The sequence below is a fragment of the Antedon mediterranea genome, chromosome 3 (assembly GCF_964355755.1).
Source record: "Antedon mediterranea chromosome 3, ecAntMedi1.1, whole genome shotgun sequence".
NCBI classification, from domain to species: Eukaryota; Metazoa; Echinodermata; class Crinoidea; order Comatulida; family Antedonidae; genus Antedon; species Antedon mediterranea.
The window spans coordinates 36,688,398-36,708,560 of record NC_092672.1 but is presented as its reverse complement, the minus strand read 5'-3'; the positions used below and the strand labels follow the sequence as shown (position 1 = coordinate 36,708,560).

The 20,163-nt window shown below is 34.0% G+C and overlaps 1 protein-coding gene across 7 annotated transcripts in view; it reads left to right on the top strand.

Moving 5' to 3' along the window:
- Nucleotides 1-20,163, top strand: part of LOC140045447 (glutamate receptor ionotropic, delta-2-like) — an 83,717-nt gene that overhangs the window by 2,010 nt on the left and 61,544 nt on the right. For 6 of the 7 annotated variants that reach the window (XM_072090351.1, XM_072090353.1, XM_072090356.1 and 3 more), the window contains exon 2: nt 11,287-11,374. The gene's annotated coding sequence lies outside the window, so the exon portion shown is untranslated. Of the gene's footprint in view, nt 1-11,286; nt 11,375-16,663; nt 16,737-20,163 lie in introns of those variants that run through there. The other variant, XM_072090350.1, reaches the window with a different exon arrangement.

Below are 20,163 nucleotides of genomic sequence, written 5' to 3'. Positions count from 1 at the left end.
CACTCACAGGTGATAGGCAACGTATAACCCTGAACTTGCAGTCCGTTTTGTTTGAATATAAATGTTCAGACGTTTAAAAAAACACTGCTTTTATGTATGTGTATATATATACTGTACAATTCATTTCATTTTCATTATATTTCAGTTCATTTAATTTTACGCACAGACACAGAAAAAAAAAAGGTACAAGAAAACAATATTAACTGAATGAACTGAGGATTTATAAAAAAACTTATTTCCATTGGGGTCCCCAAATACAAAAAGAAAAACATCATGCTTGTATGTGTATTATGAACATTCTTCTTGCATGTGAGATTTAAAAAGACAAAAGTGTTTAAAAAAAAGAAAAATATAGTCTAAGTTAATAAATAGATTATTAAACATAATTTATGTTAAATGATGTATAAAGAAAATAATATAAGCAGAAAATATGTATTAGAACATGTTTTTTAATGAGAAATACATTAACAGAATATGGTATGTATAAATTATAAGAGAAAATTTAGGTAAATAATGATAATGGATAGAGAATTGATTACAGCAACACAAGTCATGTATGTTAAAAGGTACCAATCATATAAACATGTCTTTTCAAAATCTGGTAATTGGAACAAGAAATATTCTTACTGATTTTATACCTTTGCTGCTTTCACGGTTTATAAACAAAAGATACTGGCTGATGTTACAAATAAAAGTTATTTTAATTTATGGAAATCTTTTAAACAAGGAATTCTATTCAGAATTGAATGTGATATAGTGTATAAAAGAGAGGAAAGCATAACAAAAATATTATTTTAGCAATGTAAAAATGTATAACAGTGCAGAGATTACTATCGCAAAACAAATGAGGGATCCGCGAACATAAAAAATCATGTGAGAATGTGAAAGTGTAGGATAATTAAATTGAATGCAAAGCTCTGTCTACACTATCAAACTAATTTTACAAAAAAAAGTGTGATGTGCCCAAATATGGTAGTGAAATGCCCAAATATGGTAGTGACATGCCAAAATATATTAGTGACATGTCAAAATATGGTAATGACATGCCAAAATATATTAGTGACATGTCCAAATATGGTAGTGATATGACATCATGTGTATGTCTATATTTATGATCACATCAGAGAAGAGTGACATTACATTCTTCCCTGGTCACATAAAGTTTGATAGTTTAGACAAAGCTTTAGGTCTGTTTCATTTACTCCCAATATCCCGTGTGGACGCCCTCAATGTATTAGAAAAGTTTTAGAAAGAAATTACTGTTCTAGTTTTCGAATAATTGTTTTTTTTGTCATACGCATCCAACAGCAAGTGACTCGCCAATTATTACATAATTATATAAAAGAACAACGACCGGACGGAAGTGTGCATGACAAAGAAGCCCGTTGTTTTTCTACACAATTACGAATTTATGTTTAGATTAACAAGTAATATTCATGTATTTTCAAAACGAATTATTAATTCTCTGTAGTGCCGTATTTTAAGGAACCATATATAGGTCATTGTTTTAAATAGCATTGTTGAACAATACTCTTTTATACTATTTTATTAAGAGCTATTAATTAAAAAGCATATACTAATTACAAAGCGCGTCTGCCATTTGTGTTATAATTATGACAAAATAACATTACATTGTATTTAGAGTTGATTGTTTTTATTCGAATAAAGACCGAAAGTCGACTAAGTTACAATAATAATGCGCAGTAATAAAGAATTTAGGTTTTAAATCTATAAATACTGTATAATAGAAGAATAATCGTGGAATAATGACGATAAGAAGACGACGACCTAATTATCTAATTGCGTTCGATAGATGTTGACGCGATTTCATTGTAAACAATATTTTTAGATAACTCGGTGAAAGTACAATATGAACTGTCCTAATTAGTTAGTGCGATATGGTAGAATGTTGTCGATATGATCAATTTTCTTTTTTAAAAAACTTTTAAATTAATTCTGTTAGGCCTATATTATATCGAACTTTAACAAAGCCATATAGATGACTGAAGTCGCGTGCTCAAGTTAGTGTTTACCGACCGACCGACCGACATAGTGAGCTGTAAATTGACTTCTGAATGGAAGAAACGGCGAGTTATCATACCCGAATATACGCGTCAGAACTATTCTAAAACGCTTCTGACATGTAGGTTAATATTATTGGAAGTGCTATGGTAAGGGTCTGTTGTCATCAGTATACATGATAACTGTACGATGTTGAACGTCGCTAGACGTGATACTGTACCAGAATCGGCTGGAGTTCGGCCAGATAATTCCATAAGTATGTTCGCTTCGACATTCTACGAGCGGTCTCTATATAACGGCTATTTTATTAAAGTACACTAAAACCATGAACTCTTTTAAAGTATTTCTTGTCCCTGTATATTGACAAACTTGTCATGCGTAAGCTCATGTACTTTATACGTCTGTTTAGAATATCAGACACGGCGAAAAGTGTAGCCTACAGCTAGGACTAGACCGTCGCCCTAGATTCAACGGAACACTGCCTATGTAGACGGCGGCTGTTGAAATGATTCGAATTCTAAAACGTACCGCCAAAAGAAATATAATATGAACCGGAACGACTGCACGGCAATAATTTCTAGCTGTCACTTGTGTACAGTGTCCCGTTTTTAATCAATATAAGATCGAACTTATTTGAACAGTTTGGGAGCGTTAATCTAGTCTACAATAAAAGTATTAAATAAAAACCGCGTTCACATGTTGACCTAGTGGTGTCACAAGTACATCAAGTCATGACAAACATACGTAAAACGTATAACGTACGCCTGGCGTAGACCCCAAACTCAGTGACACGTATAACCTGAGACAATGTCTCAGGTAAAACGTATAACGTAAAAAAAATGCTATAAATAAGCCACCCTTGTAGTATGTTCTATCCAATGCTATTTTACTATTTATAAAACTGAATAGTTTGACGAGACTCGTAAAATCATTCAGATAATTTTATTACCAAATAGTCTTCCGTTAAAAACATCATTAGGCCTACTCGTACTTTTGCATAAAAGGTGCTGTTATTTGAACTTTCTGTAAATATGTTATATTCGTTATGGTATATAGATGGCAATGTATATTCGGTAATGACACTGTATTTAGGAGCTATGATACTGAAACCCATCATTATCATTTTGTGGTGCATTTTCAAATGTCGCATCTTCAAAGTGAACAAATTGTTTTTAGATTCCAAAGATGCTGTATCAATTCCTATGTATATTACCGGTTAATTACACATTGTGTATCTACGTGATGCTATGCTTGGAATCAGGTCTCGGCCTACCGTCGTCGGTTGGGCAATCCACCGTTCGTATTCTGTCATTGTCGCGTAATTGTCCCGTCGGCGTTGTCTCCTGTCAATCACCAGTGACGTGTACGTGCGTTCTTTGTTGCGTATTACTATCCGTCATCGTCATGTGACCGTGCTTGTCAGTAACGCGTTCCGTTCGCCGGCATTGCGTTACTCCGTCATTGTCACGTTCTCATTGTTGACGCAGCTGGAATAGTTGTCACACTGTATACATCCAATAACGCCAAACCCCAAGCGACAAAGCATAATTTGAATTTGATTATCAGGATTGTTTTTAATGAGGAATCGTCGTTTTTAAATAACAATATATGACATTAAAAAGCTAATTATACATCGCCGGTTAACCTTTGTTTGAGAGTTTAATCCAAACACAGTTTATATGACGCGTTACAATCAAGTGTTCACGCTTTAACGCAATTTATAATTGTTTGATTGGTTTAAACTTTAATATCATTGTTTTACGTTACATTGGCCTTGAACGTAAATGACATTGTGAATATTGAATTTCGCAATTAGTACAGTTTTGTTATTATTATATGTGAATAATATGTAAATGATATTCAAACCATTTACATTAAATAATAACACTCAATAACAGTTTACGTAAATGGTTTTTGTGACATTTTACATTTTTCCGATATAAACGAGAAGCATAAAAAAGAAAAATTAATAATAAATGAGCAACTAGATACATAGATAAATAGAATAAAAACAGAATATTTATGAAAATAAAAAACATTCTCTTTCTACAAAGGGGCATACACATTAAGACTGATAATGCTCAATCTCTATCCTAAAATAAACTAGACATGAAACTCGTCACTTTGACGAGTTAGTTATCCGCACGACAAACGCCACGTGCACGTCATACGTTGGAATATTGCACACAGAAAAAGATTATGGCATTATTACCTGAACTGAAGAATATCATATCTTGTTAGTGCTGAATTCTGTCTATTTTGTGTCATATAGTATACAGTATAATCTGTATACATATTACATACAGTGTAGAATGGTGAAATTACGGGACCCACCGTTTATTCCAATTTTTAACATGGCGACGGTATTAAAATTAAACACTAAGATAGCAATTTCGGAAGGAAATTATCTCACCAACAACATATTAACGTGTAGAAGAAATTTGAATACGTAGAATATGGATACGTGCTCGTTTAAATATGATGAACCATGACGCAAAATATGAAAATACGACTTTTTTTATTCAACTGGCCATATGATGACTTCACAACATCCGATTGGCAAAATGTTCACATTAATTCGTGTCTACAGTCCAATAGCTTCCAGAAAACGTTTTAATCATAATTATCACTTTTTATTCTTACGAGCTATAACAGATTAAAATTTACTGTAAAGATGAAATTAATAACCCTGTTAATTATAATTTTTAGGCATGATGGCGTCATAAAAATTAAAATATTTTTAACTCATGCGAAAGATAGTTGATTGACCTAGACAATATTAAAATCTCGGAGAAAAAGGAATACAGATAGGCGTGATGCGCTCCATTGAATATGATGAGCAATAACGAAAGAGACAAAAATCCTATATTTTTCATTCGTGTGGCCATACGATGACGTCAAAATGTCCGGTTAGCCATATTGATTCATGATCCGATATCTACAACTCATCAACTTCCAGAATATGAAATTTAAAAAAAGTTCACCTCGTTGTTTAGAATCTATGACTGTTTAAAAAAAGGCATAATTTTGACGAATTTTGACAATTTTTAAAACTTTTTCATCAAAAACGCACGTAAATTATCCAATTCAACGTGCCCGTACGTTCGCACCATGCGCGTAAAAAAATGCGCGCGCTTGGGAATTTTTTACATGCTTAAAATTACATGAAACGCGTAGAAAGGTGATTAGAAATTGATTTTTCGCATTTTGAAATTTTAAACGCGCGTGCGCGCGTAACTTCGTGTGAAACATGCCATTTTTTCCCCATAGTCAGTTAGCGCAAGATATAACTTAAACTTTTGTCAAGTTTCATATTAAATTGTTATATGGTTTTCGATCTATGTTAAATACGCGAAATTCGTAAAAACGCGCGTAAGTCATGTTGCGCAACTCTGACGTCATTCAAAATAGGAGGTGCACAATTTCACATAAATGCCCACAAGTTGACAAAGTTATGAAATGTTATGTTTACAAGTTTTTGAGTTACGCGAGACACAAAAATGACAGAAAGAAAGAAGAATACAGAAAAAAAAAAAAAAGATGATGAAACAGGACAGTTACAAGGAGTTATCCGCTCAATGCGGATAACTAATAAATAAATTAAAAATCAACTATAACAAAACTAATTATATTTTATTTCACAATAAGGGCAAAATTATTAATAAGATAGGCTCACTTTTTGTTAACGATAAAGTAATTAATGAGGCTGAGACTGTGTCGTTTGTTGGAGTATCACTTGATAAAAATCTTATATGGAAAACTCATCTCAACAATTTATGTAAAACATTACGTACAAAAATAGGTATTTTTTATAAGTTAAGGTATTGTCTTCCTCAAAGTATATTAATGTTAATTTATAAATCATTTATTTTACCACTAATTACCTATGGTATTGAAGTATGGGGAAGTACACATTTAAGTTACTTAAACCAAATTCTACTTATTTTAAAGATGTTGGTTCGCTGTGTTACGTTTTCTGATTTTAGAGCACATTCTATACCTACGATTTATTTTATTCTAGATTACCTCATCATGTTATTAATTTTCATTTATGTAATTAATTTTCTTCAGATTTTTCTTTCTCAGAAATGATATACGTTCTAGTTTAAGTTTTATTTATTTTAAAAGGCCAAAACTCGATAAGCGAATGCTTTTTTTTTTTGGTCTGTTGTCTTTAGTTTGATTTTATGTATGTGAAAAAAAAAGAACTAACAAGAAAGAAAGACAATAAAGATTATTATAGAGTAAAAAGACCTGACATTTCTAAAGCTCTGTGTCTACATTATCAAACTTTATGTGACAAAAAAATATAATGTGCCCATATATGGACATGATGCTGTCATATCATTATCATATTTAAGCATATCACTACCGTATTTGGGTACATCACATTTTGTTTGTTAAACTAGTTTGATAATGTAGACAGAGCTTTAAGCTTGGTTCCCACTAGAACGTTGCGCAAGGACGTAAACGCAACGCAAGCGTTTTAACCAATGACAAGAGAAGTTATAGACAGTTAGCAATCATAAGCGAATAAGCCATCGCTTGTGATTGGTCAATTCACTTGCGTTGCGTTACGTCCTTGTGTTGCGTCGATAGTGAGAACCACGCTTTAGAGGGTTCCTACGTTGTACATCCAGCAGACAGTAGCTTTCTCTATGTGTATAGCGCCACCTTGATTGTACCAGATGAAAGAGCATGGTTTGTTTAAAATTTAAATTAAACACTAATTACACAGCTTTGAACCGTTTGATAAATGGAATATGGAATTTAAGCAAAATTGACTACTGTATTTTGTTTTGTATTAATAGGAAACGATGTTCTACGTCAATAACGCTCATTTAAATATATGCAAATTAACATTAATCATTTATTGCGCGGCTGAAATGCGTCTATTGATGATGTACCGGTATAATAATGTCGAACAACGTTTCAGTATTTGACCATATTATTTTAGGCCGAAAGTCGAATTAAATTATGACGAAGGCAATTAGCTGTCGATTCGCTGTCATATTTACATCTCCGATACGTTTTGATTTACCAATTATTTACTTACTCTTTGTATCGATTGGCGAGTCAGGAACCGTACATTTGCCCAGCTCAAAATTGCTACACTACAATTCCACGGGGACACGGAGACTACTTTTCTGGGTTACGAAGGTCAGTTCTTATGTATATGTATGTTGTGTGCATAGGAATATGATATTGCCACGGGTGTGTGTTGTTGATTATTAAAACTAAAAATAGATTGGTTATATAAACAAGCAAACGTTTCTATTTAGAATCTATTGTCAGTTGGATAGTTTCCAAAGATGACACAATATCATAAAAAAAAAATCAAATGTCAAATCTGCAACAAAACCTACTAGAAGCGTCTAAAATGGAATCATAGTCACACCGCCTCTTTCAAACGACTCGCTCGTTTGGTTCACACTTAGACCTAACGCAAGAACGTACGTAAGCGCGCCGCAAGTAATTTGACCAATCACGACGCGATATGAATCCGATCCTTGTTCAACTTACTTGTGACGTCATCGCGTTGCCTCCAAGTTGGAACCAAGCTTTATACGTACGGTATGTCAACATACGGGTCGTGAAGGGGTCATCCCCCATCAACATTAAACATTTCTTCTTCAATTAGTGCAATGACATACTTTTTATCTTGTCAAGGATCTCTCTGTGATATGAATCAACACACCATTGCATGTAAAATTGCCCTGAAAACATATCCCTTCATCTGTAATAACAGTCAAGAAATTGACCGTACTGAATTCACCCGTGACGGCGCGTGGACAGGGGGAACATTCCGCAAGCTATCCAGTTTCAGTGTAGGTAAACATTGAGAGAGTAAGAATCGATGATTTGAACGTACTGTGCTTAGAATAGGTTAAGCATGTGGTTTTATGATAATTCATTATTACGGGCTCGCAGCATATTTATTAAACATAACTATCTCACAATGAGAGATGATACATGATGGTATATTTGTCATCTCTGTAACCAATTTAGGTATATTTGGAGGTCTGAACTTATAATAGAAACAGCTATGGTCACATCACGTACGGCGTAAAGCTTGGTTCTCAATAGGACGCAACGTAATGACGTAGGCGCAACGCAATTTTACCTTTTGCGTGTGAACTAGGCAGTGAATTGCCAACGCCACTTGCGTCGCGTGCACGTCACACGTAAGGCATAAAGCTTGGTCCCACATAGGAGGCGACGTAATAACGTGAGCACAACAACGCAAATAATGTTACCATTTGCGTGTGAACTAGGCAGTAGCTTTTCCAACGCCACTCGCTACGTGTGCCCGTCCATGGCGTTGTGTACGGCAGTTATAGGTTGAATGTCGATTCATCTCATGATTGATACCGCGTCTACACGCCCGATGCAAGTGCGACTAAAATGTGATCATATGACAAACTATGAGAAGGCCAATAATAGTCTTGTTAATCGTCAATTTCCAGTGTAAACGCATTCTTATTTAAAGGATGTTTTGAATGTACAATCCTGATGTACTTTTGTGCTCTAATTAATAATTAATAATTTTTCTTAGAAACAGTTATTTCGGTTGTCATTTCTTAAATTCTGTAATGAAAATCTGTCTTTTTAATTATTTGTATGTAGATTGAAAATGTCATGCATCTACATCCGTATATATACCGTATATATCATTTAATTAATTACGGTAATTATTGATATAAAAAAATCTGTAATTTGAAGAAAAAATGTCTGCATTACATCAGAAAATGCCAAAATTCAAACTCTTTTATTCAAAGCTCTTTTCTATTTTAGAAGTTATGAGTTTGCATAATTTTCTTAAACAGGTCTACTAATTGTTTTTTAACCAAATGCTTGGTTCCTATTAGAGACACACGAGGACGTAACGTAACGTAAGTTACGTTACGTCCTAGTGGGAACCAAGATGTAGTCATATGGACATATAACGCTCATTTTCCGTAGATAACATAAATGGACTATTTCTTAAGATTTAGTAAATTATTCCTCAGTGAGCGAAAATAATTTTAATTCGTCAATCATCACATATTTTGTTTTTAATAATAACTATACGTTCTGGTAATAATTGACATCGATTTCAATGTTTGATTGATCTTTTCATTTTTTTTCACAAGATTTTTGGCTATTTTAAACTTCTTCTGACGTAATGAAGACGTCATATTAATTGCTCGGGTTTAAGAAATCAAAAATCAAAATAGTCATTATCATTAATTGTTTATAAATAGAACACGATTAATATGTATTACAATAACTGGGTAATAAACAACTAAAATGATTTACCGATTTCATTTCCGCATTGTTCCCAAAATTATTAATTTCTCGGTAGTTTGAACTAACTGAAGTAGATAGAAAAAAAAAACACGCGACGAAGGTGGAAAAAATTGTAATGATATTTCAAATCCAATAAAATTAAATTTTAGCTTAACTGGGCTAATTGTAAAACCGTGTACAAACCTCATTTTTCAACTTCGCAAAATTAGGTAATTCCTTGTTTTCTGAATGTTGTTTTCGACTTGGAACAAGATTTTCTTGGAAATGATTGCAATATCGTATCTTAATGACTATTTTAATGTACCTTTTAAATGCGTTCTATCTTCGCGTTCTATATATAGGATGATGTCATTTATTACCCAGTATAGTGTTGCTGCAAATAACATCATAGAAATTGCACGAGGAATTATTATTATTGAAGATTGTAAGTTGTCAAATATTTCTGAACAAAATTTAAATAGATTGTATCAAATAAATATGTTGAAATTAATCCAAACTAATCCTATCAAACACATAATTTCATTTTATCTACTGAATTATTGTTAAAATGTTTTTTGTAAAAAATAATTGGAAATTTAATATTAATTTTTTTTTTTAGATCGCATTCACCATTTTGTTAAATGAATTATGACACAATAGGTGGGGAGAGATAGGGGAGAAGAGGGAGAGGGAGACTGGATGAGAGAGGGAGGGAAGGAGAGAGGGAGGGGAGAAGGATGAGAGGAGATCGTTATACTAGCAATTCAACAGCAGTGGAACTACATTCACTCTTGTTGTGTCGTTTTTTAAATAATAGAAAATGGCGCCGTTATGTTATGTAAAACAGAACAAGTGTGATCAACTTTATTATTATTATTATTATTTATTCTCAATATTTAAACAGGTCAAATCCGTCGAAATCAGACTGGTCACCCCTGGACCCTTTGTACTACTATATAGTACAATATAAATATTGTTCAATAAACATCAAATACACGATACAATTTATTGTGCTCAACATTAATAACTTAACAAATACATAATACTAGTCATTTATCGATTATCGATTTATCGATTACTCGTCCTCATATCATGGCACAATTATAATCGATTTATTTATATAAACAAAGTACTTCATTCAAAGATATGATATGAAAGTCAATATTCCCTAACTTCTGTGTTATTGTCTATTGTAACCGCCAGCAGGGATGGTGTGAAAACGATGCACGTTGGATAATGAGAAATGTTATGATTTTGGCGACGTTGGCGCCAAGATGATCGCATTCGAATACAATCCGAAGCGTACGTTCACACGAAGCCGTGTCGGGTTTCCGTAGTCTGTTATATATGTTGGCACCGCTTTTCCTACGCCTTTGTTCTTATTAAATATTTTCAATTTGTTGATTTACCATCAGATATCTAAACCATATGTATTTTGATTTGTTATATTTTTATTTGCAATTCATAATGTTCACTAATGTCGCCTTCGTCACAGTAATAATTATTGGGCCATACGGATAAACCGCTTATAAATAATTTTAGAGAGATAGCAACAAATATTTCCCAGGAAATGTGACGTTGTTAAAACGAGTTTTGAGTGAAGCGATAGGGCATGTGAGCGTGCGTGCGTAAAATGACTTCTTTACTCAACAGCTGCGTACAGTGGTCAAGTGGTGGCACCAAATACCCACACGCTTCATTATTATTTATTTTGGCTGTTAAAAATTAAAGTTGCTTTTAATTTTGTTAAACCAATAACACTACATCATCTGAGACAATTTAACTATACATCGTAAATACTAAACATTAGAAAATAAAGTTTATCAATAATGAAACCGAGATTATACATTGAATATTATAAACAATAATTGATATACAATAAATGTGAGCGAAATGTTATATTAGAATTTAGCCTCAACCTCGCTAAATTGGACACAGTTGTAGACGTACCTTTTATAAAAGTGTAAATAACAGCAGTTACATTTTGTTTCTCAGTTTTAAAGATATTTATCCTCTGCCTGCCATTATAGTACTTCAAATAAAGATAATAGCGTCATGAACCTTCCCTGACCATTGTGTTAAGGTAAGTCAATGTAAATTTTTATTTTTAATAAGATAAATCTCGATTTGTTTTTGTTTTTTTCATATATTTCTTCTTCCGATAGGCCTGCTGCCACCATTTTTCTTTCTAACATTGTAAAGCTCTGTCTGCACTATCAAACAAGTTTGACCAAAAAAAGTGTGATGTACCCGGTCCCGAGGATGGTCGCTGTATTAAGATAAATCTCTTTTATTTTGTTTTTCATATATTTCTGCTTCCGATACTGCCATCATCATTATAATAAACTTTATTTGACATCCTTCTTTCTGACATTTCATATCTGCTGACGTTGTCATATCTTTGACAGTTTCGTATATATTTGACAGTTTTTTTCCAACGTTGTCATATTTTTCTGACATCTTCATATCTCTTTTGACATCGTCATATTTTACGATGATGACTAAACTAGACCACGTTCCTAATTTGCCCATACGTAATGTTTGGAATTCACGAATAGGCTATAGGATAAAACATATGAGTTGAGGCGAACCTATGTTGGATTTCTTGGTGTTTTAAGCCCAGTCCACTTTATGTGACCACCACATGTGATGTGCCCATATATAGACATGATGATGTCATATCACTACCATATTTGGGCATATCACATCACACTTTTTTTTGTCAAACTAGCTTGATAGTGTAGCTAAGCAGAGCTTTATACGTATAACCTACAAAAATTATAGGTTCTGAAATTCCCATATTGGGTTCGGGCTGCTTGAAGAGGGACACTTTCCCTCAAATATCACACGTACGCGATTTTTAACGCGATATGAGCGCGTGTTGACTCTTTATTTTATTCAACAATTATTACGGTAATCTTTACGCTTTCTGAATTGTTTCGTCTACTGTTCTCTGTAACTTTTAAAACATAAATACATTGTGTAAAGTTTGAATGTAATTAATTTGGTATTATTGCGCAATATATTAGAACTTAAATTTAATTGAAAAAAGTGTGATATGCCCAAATATGGTAGTTTTATGACATCATCGTGTCCGTATATGGGCACATCACATTTTTGTCACAAAGTTTGATAGTGTGGACAGAGCTTTAGTGAATGTGTTCGAAAAGCGAAAGTGCAATTGTATCATACGGTACACGTACAAAGTCGTGACGAAACCCGTGGATTTCGGTATGAACAGGGTGAGTGTTTACCTACGCTAAGATACTTTGTGGTTGCAATCATTAAAGAAAACAATTCCACCTGTGCGCACATCAACTTATCATCAACAAATATGGTGGAATCTTTTAATTGATCTGAAGATAAGATTTCTTAAGCATGATACACTCACTCAATGGAACTGATCGTAGCCTAAGTCAGCCTAAGTAAAACATGTAAATACAGATCGACAGCGAACCGCACACCTGTGGTACCGAAGCCTGATTATGTCATCGACACCAAACAGTCTTGATTTCGTTGAAAATTAATTCTTGCGCCATCGGCTATAATGTTTGCATCAACCTACATGTAATTATTCATATACCTTGATGTAATATATAATCTGAGAGTGTGTTCATAGCTTCAATAGGATTGACTTGTTTCAAAAGGAACGCGTTCGTAAACTGATTTTTAAATTGAATAAAAGGAATATAGATCTAAAACTGTTTTGTCTCTGTCTACACTATCAAACTAGTTGCCCAAATATGGTAGTGATATGCCCAAATATGGTAGTGATATGCCCAAATATGGTAGTGATATACCCAAATGTGGTAGTGATATGACATCATCATGTCCATAAATGGGCACATCAAATTTGTTGTCACATAAAGTTTGATAGTGTAGAGACAGAGCTTTACTAAACCAAGATTATCTTCCTGTTGACAATGGATTAGTACAGTGAAAGACCCAACAAAATGTCCCCTTAATACGGTGTCTTCACCTGAACAAGGATTTGCCGTGTGTTAAAACTCATATTTCATCTCGTTCATTTTACTGCAAAGTGTCCCCTGAATAGATGTGTCCCAAACGAGAGGTTCCTTCTCATGTATTTGTAGCTGTCTTTCTGTCTCGTATCAAATAGGTACTCATGTTGACCAAATTCTAACCCCATCCTCTATTGTGTGGGTTCAATATGATTATGAATGTCGTATTTTGTAAGATAGACCTTTCTGATGTGTTTATTCATCAATATTTTACCTTATCCTATCTAGCAATATTCTGAAGTTAACACTCTATTTTCGCCATTCCCAATAGGCCTTCTCTACTTTCTTTCATTGCTACCTTTGTAGGCCTAGTTTAGTACATTTTATCAGGCCTACGATTCTGGATAATAAGTTATCTCTTGATACGCAAATTGCACACCAAATATTGTTTTATAAGGAATACTCTTTATGATAATGATGCATAGGCCTATCATAATTAGGCCCTAAAGGAACTAGTGTATCATATTTTGAACTATACGTGATCTACTAATGTCACAAGTACCCTTCATACAGATGTATTATATCATTGTTGATCTTATTATGTCCCTTCTAGTGTCTACACGTATATTCAACTTATAACCCTAAGGATCAGTAAAATTATGGTTAGAGGCTGCAGGTAAAATAACCTCCGCGTTAGCATCCCGCGCGGTGTTAATTCGTCCGTAATTGGTGCCGACTTCTGTTTCAATCTCTCCATCGAGGTGTCAACAAGCTTCGACAATTGCACACACATTGCGTAATTAACCATCGTAGGAATGGTGTACTTATCAACACCCATCACTATCCTCACAGGAGGGGGACAGTCGTCACGTGTGCCGGTAAACGATACATAATCAACCCAATGCACGTGACCACGCAGGGAAACATACTCTTCCAAAAGATTGACCAGTCTATGTATATATAATTACATATAACACTATCGGACTGTATTACTGTCTGTCTGACTGTAGACTTTACTGTTAAACTATTATCATAAAATATTATTATTTTAAAATTATTATATGTTCAACAAACATGGACAGTTTTCATCTTTATAATTATTTCGTCATCAGTTAGTAGTTACGTCATTGTAACACATGTACTGCGCATGTGTCAACCAGTACCGTTCATGTTACCAGATTTTTCGTACTATTATTATATTCAAATTATATGCCGTTGTGTTTACTTCCAATCTACTGGTTAAAGAAAGCTTAGCTTGAACCGTAATATGAGATTAATAATTACTAATCTGCTGTTTAATATTTCCAATTGCCCTCATATGAAGACAAACCATCACATAGTTATTGATGAGTGATGAACACACGTCCTGTATAGGACATCATCGCTTGTTGTTGATTTTGTTGTTGTTCATTTCTATCATTCCTAAATAAAGCTTAGCTTGAACCGTAATATGAGATTAATAATTACTAATTTGCTGTTTAATATTTCCAATTGCCCTCATATGAAGACAAACCATCACATAGTTATTGATGAGTGATGAACACACGTCCTGTAGGACATCATCGCTTGTTGTTGATTTTGTTGTTGTTCATTTCTATCATTCCTAAATATTATAGAGGCACAAACTCTCAACAGTAACCCGGTGTGAAATGGTCTTTAGCGTCAACAATGTCATTATGATTAATACATAACCTATATCCGTGCAGACAGATGTTTCTTTCGACAATTAACACATTACAAAAAGCAAAATACTGATTAGGGTGTCCGAGGACCCCATTGGAATTTAAGGACCCCAGTTCAATTAAGTTTATTTTGTTCAACTGTATGAGCTATCCTTGGTTTTGCACCTATGCTGACCAAAAAAATAGTTGCTTTCTTCTTTTATCGAATTGATGAATAAAAAGTCACTGGTGGGTGTATGGTTAAAGAATTTTGCATTCCAAAACTAAAAACGGTTGAGTTATAGTAATTTTTTGCTTTAGTCACCCCCGTGACCCCTCTGTTCTGTATTATTTTAATGTTTATTGGTCGAATAAATAAATGAAATGGAACGATAAAAAAATGTCATTGTAAACATTGGTCGGCAGTGGTAGGCATAGTATCCTTGCACGGCCGTAGTTTCCCCTGACTTTTGTTTTTGTCTTTGATGTAGGCCTAAAGTTGTCCGTTTTGTTTCATTCGATATTTTTGATGAATATGATATATTTTAATTTTAGTATAATAATATATTTATTGTATAATTCATCTGATTCAAAGGTTTCAATAAAAGTATTTTATTGGTTTATCAGCTTAAATTCTGATGTTTTTTAGGCAATACAAATAGGCGTAGGCCACCTTATGTGCTGACCTAAAAATAGTTTTCTTTTTTTGTCGAATTTTGTGGAACTTTAGTGTATTAGCCCTTAGTCCTGATATCGACCATTTATATCGACTATAAGCATGATTATGATGTGCTCAATCAATTAAGATTATACTTAATACTAATCCTCTCAGCCATCTTTCATTCTCTCTCGTTCCCTTGTCGTCGGTGTCTAAAAGGTTTACACATGTTGGGAGAGACAGGGGACATTATATTTACTTACAACAACAATTCTTGTCAATACCATTATATGTTCGTTTGACTTGAAAGAGTTACAATTATTCCGCAAGACAATGACCTCAGGATTGTCACCTTTACCTAAGTATAAGTAACACTTATACATTAATAACATTACAATAAATTAAATGAAATTACACCTAGGGATTTCCTTAATATCCCTATTTACTTTGCTCAGGTTAAAATCTTTTTACAGCATTTCCAAGCACGTATTCGCATAAAATGACGCATAATAATAAGAATACGAATATGACGCGTTCTGTTTGATGTTGACGCGTATACCACGTCTGAACAAGATTATTGACGTTGCTTTGCGAACTATTCCGTTTTTATATCATACATCATTTTTACCAAACTTATAAGTTTGTAAATTATGAGATATAGACTAATAAAAATCAATTATTTGATATTTAACCATAAGGATTATCGCAAATAGCGTGCTCGATGCTTGGTGGGAAAGATTGGGAGCAAACGTCACAACGCGTACGTACCCTTCCCATCATGCATTGTACAATGACGTTCCTCGTGAAATAAAGCTATTTGCGATAAACCTTATTCAACAAAATTTCACTAAGCAGTATTTGTACCGTTTGTCCGTGCAATAATAATGACTGAACATGCTATAGGCCTATCATGCACGTAACCTAAATACCGACAAGTTTTGCTTGCACGATTTGATTGGTTAATGTGATGTAATACAATATGGCGGTCCTCTTCGACAATCGGTGCTAGCCACGCAAAGCCTTCTCATTCCATTTGCTTGTTTCATTTTCTCATCGTAATTGTTGTTAATTCAATGTAACGTTATCTTTCATTTAGATATCATTTGGGTGGACATGATTATTGAATTTTTAAAAATTGAGATCCCGCTGTTGGAAATATGACAGGTGCGTATAGCTTAACTGGGGTCGTTATTGCATCCCCGAACATTTAACCCCCAACATGCCGCTGATACTTCATCCCTCTCGACACATGTTTCCCGCTAGGCTGACAGCATTTCTCTGCTATTCAAACGTTTTCATCTTTATCAATATACGCCAATCATTGCCCCAAATCGCCTGATCAAACTTTCTAGTAAGTAATTGATAATGGATTGGTAAATTTTCCTATTGTGATTGCTTTTTAAAACCAATTTGTTGAACATTACCTCAGATTGTTTAGGATTTAACTTTAGTTTGCCTTACACGATATTCGATCAATGAGAGGGATTTCGCACGTGTCGACGTGCTCATAGTCAATTTACAAACATCATTCTTTTAAACATTTAAGGAATATTATCACGGATAAGTCACGTAGTACCGGAATTATAAACATAATCCACCGATACCACCACACTTATGATTTGTTCACACTATATTGACACGCCGCACTTAACGGATGGTCTCACGTCTGAATCGAACTTATTAAAGCGTGGGTCCCACTAGCAACGCAACGTAACTTACGTTGCGTTACGTCCTTGTGTTGCGTCGTTAGTGGGAACCACGCTTTAGAAACACTTACGCACGCGTTCAAAAGTTGATGGAATAGCATGGCTTTATAGGCGCGCGTTCACTCGTGTCGCCTCGGTCACACTGACGATATAGTGTGAAAACAATCTCATTCAATCCAAAGCGTAGTTTAAACGCACGGACGTAGTCTGATAATTTTTACACCAACATGCACGTTCAAACTATCCACGTAATAATCTTTTCGGATCCGTAACTCTATAATGACGCCACGTTTTGTACATAATATTGAAGCCTATAGACACTCAAAATTACTTTTAAATTACTAGACAATTATCATTATTCTAAACGAATTAGTGATAAGTGATAATAGTGATGAAGTATATAAGCGACTCATCTGCCGTATATAGGTCGGAGTTGGATATACCATCCAGCTATCACGGCCACTTGGATCGACCAATAAAATACAAAACAATAATCATTCAAGCAATATAAAAACATTGCATTTGTTCATTTTTACGATGATAATTCAGAATTCTCTTTATTTTTTCCATAATTGGACCCGCGGCAAGAGTTTGTTATTTCATTAGGCCGATTCCATTTTTTTAATGTATTATTTCGTAAAATTTACGCACACAACAGTGGTTTTTGTTTATTCATTTTCTTCTAGTTTAGATTCTTCTTAACATATATGTATATACTACTGCTAGTATAAATAGTAGTAAAACATTACATCAATTGTATAGCTAGCTAAAACTCTGTCTACACTATCAAACTTTATGTGACAAAAAAAACTGTGATGTGGCCATATATGGACCTGATAATGTCATATCACTACCGTATTTTGCCATATCACTACCATATTTGGCCACATCACCCTTATTTTTGTCAAATTGATAGTGTAGACAGAGCTTACCGTAGGATGATGTATTTGTAATGTACATAACTAGCTAGAATTGTTAATGTCACAGTACTCTAAATGTGTGCCTAGTCAGATCGTTTTACACTTTGCCCGAATTTAATATAAATGCTAAAACAAAACTTGACATTAAGCTAAATGCTAAAGTAACTGCGGCCAAATGATGTAGGATGAATACGTATAACGTAGTGTTAACTGGGTTTAGTGAATCTTAACTGTAAGTTAAAGTTCATGAAACCCTTATGGACATAGAGTGCCACTTAGGTAGTTAATGTACGAAAATGTGAGAGGATGAGTAAATAATTTAAATCTATTTTCCACTTCTCACGAATTAAATATTCTTTGCTTTAAGTTTGACTGATTGAGAAATGTTCGCGTTGTAAAAAGTGATTAAGTATATTAAATGCACATAAGTAACTCCTCCGGTTCCGGCGAACAAATTCGCTCGGTAAAATCACTTGCGTTCCGCTTACGTACGTGAGTTGCGTCCTATAGTGGAAACCAATCTTTAGTGCGAAGGGTTAGCAGATTTACGAAAGTGCATGTGCCTCCCTCCGTGTTACGCCGTGATCGTCGCACTCTGTGAACGTATAGTGTGACGCAACAAACGCGTAATTCAGTTGTAGTTACCTTAAACCTATGTGCACCCATATATGAACATGATGACGTCATTTCACTACCATATTTAGGCACAACACACTTTTTTTTTGTCAAACTAGTTTGATAGTGTAGTAGAGCCTTAAACCTTAGTCATGGTTCTTAATCATACTCCCACTAACCGTATGATTATCGATCATCGCTCGATGTGTAGGTTTCCTAGAAATCATAATTGAAAGAAAAATACTCAGAAATATAGAAATCAATATGTATTGAATATGGTGTGAATTTTACTGGTATTCGTGTTGAAGGGGTTAGAGGTGCTTCAACTTCAACTTCAAGATTCCGGAACACTTTCAACAAAATACTTAGCTTTTATTATTGTAATTCTTAAGCCTTGTCTACACTATCAAACTTTCTGTGACATAAAGTGATCATGTATATATATGGGCACATCACATTTTTTTGTTACATAAAGTTTGATAGTGTATAGACAGAGCTTAAGCGCAGAAACATTAATACGTTAGGCTTTCGTTCGTGATTCGTCAACCTACGCGTACGTAAGTTTCGCGTACGTAACTGCGTCATAGTGGTTGATTTCAATTTTTGGAAATATTATCCATTATTTTGAATTCATTATTTATACTCGTAAAAACAATATATATTATATATTATATGATTTAAAAAAAAATGCAAACTAAAGTTATGTTTTATTCTTTAAAACGTTCAAATCTGAGTGAAAACTAAAACGTTTCTTGGGAAAAGGGCACCTGTCCGGTCACGGCGGCCGTGTAAATTAAATGAACGGCTAAATCCAATGACATTAATTCCCAGATGAAGAAAATTATCGTCAACTTTAGATTGCTATACAAACCACGTTTATAATATTAAGTAAATTAAAACAAATTAATATCGACAATGTTAATAACCAGTGGATATAACATTGCAATAGCACTTTTAAGGTGTCGAAAGCTAATTTACTGATCAGTGAAGTTGTATATGGAATATACGTTGGTCACTCGGCCTAAGTTTTTAACCGATTGATGTGTTGGATTAACATCGACACATTGTTATCGTTTCTCGTTGTTAATTTTTATTGGTTGTTAGGAATCTTTCCACCGGGCATACACATGTAAATGACGGCACTAATAGTGTTAGTGTAAAGCCAAGTGTAAACACCAAAGTGCTGATTATAAGACGGGTGAAATTTTAGTATTAATGGACTTGGAAAAAGGAAGATGTTAAAACGCATGTATGTTCTTCAAGGATGTCAATACGTCATCTTCTCTCAAAGCACGCATTATGTTGGCTACTACGGTATATATTACACGTAACAACACTAAAATCATCGTC